Source organism: Etheostoma spectabile, chromosome 24, assembly GCF_008692095.1.
Source record: "Etheostoma spectabile isolate EspeVRDwgs_2016 chromosome 24, UIUC_Espe_1.0, whole genome shotgun sequence".
NCBI classification, from domain to species: domain Eukaryota; kingdom Metazoa; phylum Chordata; class Actinopteri; order Perciformes; family Percidae; genus Etheostoma; species Etheostoma spectabile.
In genome coordinates, this window is record NC_045756.1 from 1,227,842 (window position 1) to 1,231,271 (window position 3,430).

At 41.9% G+C, this 3,430-nt stretch overlaps 1 protein-coding gene and 1 long non-coding RNA gene across 3 annotated transcripts in view; one reads left to right on the forward strand and one right to left on the reverse strand.

Annotated features, from left to right (window-relative positions):
• The window catches only part of pou3f3b (POU class 3 homeobox 3b), a 170,225-nt gene that overhangs the window by 72,283 nt on the left and 94,512 nt on the right, over positions 1–3,430 (reverse strand). The window lies entirely within an intron of this gene.
• The window catches only part of LOC116673889 (uncharacterized), a 20,382-nt gene that overhangs the window by 2,242 nt on the left and 14,710 nt on the right, over positions 1–3,430 (forward strand). The window contains exon 2 of the long non-coding RNA XR_004327905.1: positions 1,286–1,292. This is a non-coding gene — a long non-coding RNA (uncharacterized LOC116673889). The remainder of the gene's footprint in view (positions 1–1,285; positions 1,293–3,430) is intronic.

Genomic DNA, 3,430 nt, shown 5'->3' on the forward strand with positions numbered 1-3,430 from the left:
CAGCTAGCTAGACTATCTGTCCAATCGGAGTTTTCTGATACACGACTAAAACAACGGTTGAACGTACACATGTTCGCCAAAACAAGTTCCGCTCAAGACAATTGTGGTTGGTTTAAAGAAATGCCAATAAACCAGAGCATGTTTTTCTCCCATCCCAGAATGCAACGTGGACTAGGCAGACCTGGAGGAAGGTCTGGCAATGCGAGACTAAATGGAAATAAACCCTCAATTCACCAAGTTAGATGTGAAAATATGTTGTTCTATGCGCTGTTTACACCAGGTGTCTGACTATCGTCCAGCGCGGGCTGTTTTTCAGAGACAGATCAGTAAATTAGTAAAATAAAATTACAAAAATACAATGTACTATCACCCAACCCTAGCACAGCATTCAAATGTGGATTTAGAATTTGAATGTGAACATCATCAATGAAGCTTGGAACTATTCACACTGGTCTGCTGTGGGCATAGCCGAGGGCCATAACAATAGCAAAACCTGGGACACCTACACCCTGGGTCAGAATGGGGTGTGAGAGTGGCTGGAGTACGAGGCTGTTTGGGCATTTTGTAGGTCAGTAAGAGAATAGCAGCCGATGGGGGGGTTTGTGACGGAGTTCGGGGGCCTGGACCCTTCAGTGGCCAAAGCACAAATGCGAGGCCGTGTTAGAGCAAAAGGGTTTTATTTATAGGGCAATTTATTAGAGCTGTTGGAGAGAGACGGGAGCTGCCGGTGAACACTTTCTCTCTCAATCTCCCAACACTCGGATGCACGCAGACACAATTTCATAAATTTTCTCAATCTGCACCTGAAGCAGTTCACACATGCTTTACTTAGAGGATGACACACCTGGTGTGGGCAGTTAGTCATTCATTCCAGCATGGTGGGCAGACAACACACACTCACCATAATTCACCCTGCCTGGAGAAGAAGATAGAAGGATCCAAGCATAACGTTTTATAGATCTTAGTAATAGTATACTGTAGCATGCTGAATGTTTATACAGAACGTTCTGATACCTGTTTCAACTGGCAGACAAAGAAAAAACATCAATACCAACTGCTGCATATATTCAATATGACATGTTGAAAATATGACAAACTAGGCTAAAAGAAAACAAATTACAGATTGAATAATACATTTGCTGTTTTGTTAAATACCATACTTCAGAGGGTGTGAAACTGTCTTTAATAAATGATTGTGGATTTTTAATTTGGTTATGTTTCCCCACAGAGACACGCAGAATGAAAGAGAAGTATGTGGTGGGGACCGAGAGAAGGGATGGTGAAGGGCAGTCGTGGGGAGAATGGAAAGCAGAGATCAAGTACAGGAAACGAGGGAGGAAATGAGAGCTCAGAGGGTGGATGAAGGAAAGCTCGGTTAAAAATCGCCATTCAGTGGCTGATTAACTGATCCACGTGACCTTTCTGGGTCATAAAATACAGATACCTCTCTACTTTTACGTGCACTTTTAGTCACACGGGTCAATCTGGCTTTAACTTTGCAAAAACGTACCATTCTGTGTAAGTAAAATGGTAGCTACACATTTGCAGGCTGCTGAGAACGAAAGTATTATACGTGGAACACGATGAGCAACATTGCAAGCCAGATATTTAGACATGATTCAAACGTACTTTGTTAGTGTGTGCAGGTGACAAGTGTGTATCCTTACACTCCTTATACACACCACACAAGGAGGTATTTTTCCTGTTTTTCTCCCATTTAACCCTGCCTCTCCTCATACGTTAAAAGGGCTTGCTCTGCTAAATTATAGTTAAAAAGTGCAAACTGTGCGGTCTGGAGAAGAAACCAAAGAAAGACAAAGAACGGGTGAATGACAGCGAGGCCCCGTGTGCGATAAAGCACCTGATTGAATTATTTACCTCCTCCATAAACATTTCCCTCTGCCACCTGAAAGAAAAGGGCCTTCCATCCCTGAGTTATGACAGTAACCTGGTTTTGGCAGCAGGCTTCTTCAGGAATAATAGGCCTTTCTGGGCTAAGTTATAGCACAAGGAAGACTTTCCCTTACAATTCACTCGCTTTACCACCACTGTGCCACGAGGGTGCTGTGGAACCTGGCATGGGAAAACGCCGGGGGTTCAGGAAGTACTGAAGGACCGTTGTGCTTACTTCATAAACTTGTCACAGCTCCTTTTCATTTTATTTCCCAAACAAACCCGATCATCCCCCCACTCCCCCCTCCCCCATGGTGCATCTAGCTGCGGCGTAGGTCAGTTAATAAATACATCAGTTCCCAAAAAAATAAAAAGTGCTGCGACGTTAAAAACGAGATAAAATATGGATGAGGCTGCTTCGGTGCTCTAGGCGTGTCAAGTGTGATTTAAAATGAGGAAGGGATGCGCGGAAAGGAAAGAGGAGATTGCTGAGGAGAGCATAGACAGCCAGGGTGACCTTTGACCTCCAATAGCAGCCAGTCAGGTAATTCTGCTGAGCTGAATTTCACAAAACAGCCACTAGGGAGACACCTGCCTAAATTCATCAGCTTTACTGATTAGGAAGAAGCGCACGTCAATCTGTGGCCAATCTGTCAGTGTTTGTGGGAGTGTGTGTTTTTGGGATATAAGGTGTGAAAGTGTCTGTATAGGTTTGAACGTGTGTACTTGTCAGCGTTGCGTGTGTGTGTGTGTGTGAGTCATAGGGCTGTGTGTGTTTTGGTGACTGAGTGTGCGTGCATGTTTAAAGGTGCTACCTTGATGGATTTTATATAACTGCTGCAAACAAACATGATGTGCAGCCTGACTCTTTTAGCTCAGATTTAGAGGGAAAGCTACTCGATAAAAATCATTTTGAATATTTCTCAGTAAAGAGAAATCCAATGATCATTTAAATACATTAAATAAAGGGATTTATGGGAAATGTGGTCTCAAGGAAAGAATCAACTTAGGGAGTATTTTTGGTAGCTCTGTCCACCGTTCATGATGGTAAGACTATTATTGTACTACTTCCTGATGTAATCACTGAGAAAACTGAAAATGCAGATGGGGCACAAACAGACAGAAAGGTTTCTAAGTAAGAAACTTATTAGAGCAAAAACAGAAGCTGAGCTGTAAAACGATTACTCTCCTTTGTAGACATCAATCCATTAAGACTGACTCTGGTTCAACTTTGACTTTGTCCTTCTCCTGTTCAATAAGGAATGCAAGCTGAAACTAGAAATAAAATGAAAGAAACATCCTTTAACCCTCCTGTTGTCCTCTGGTCAAATTTGACCGATTTAAAGAATGCCTATATGTTAAATATGGGTTTCTTTTTAACAAAATTCCCACAAAAAATGGATTGGAATCTATACAACGCTCTTTGCAAATACAATTGATCACTTTCATTCCTGACTAAACTCATCTGCACATTCCTCTGATCTTAACAATTAATCAAAATAATTCCTAATTTCTGCTTTTTTAACTCAAATATTAG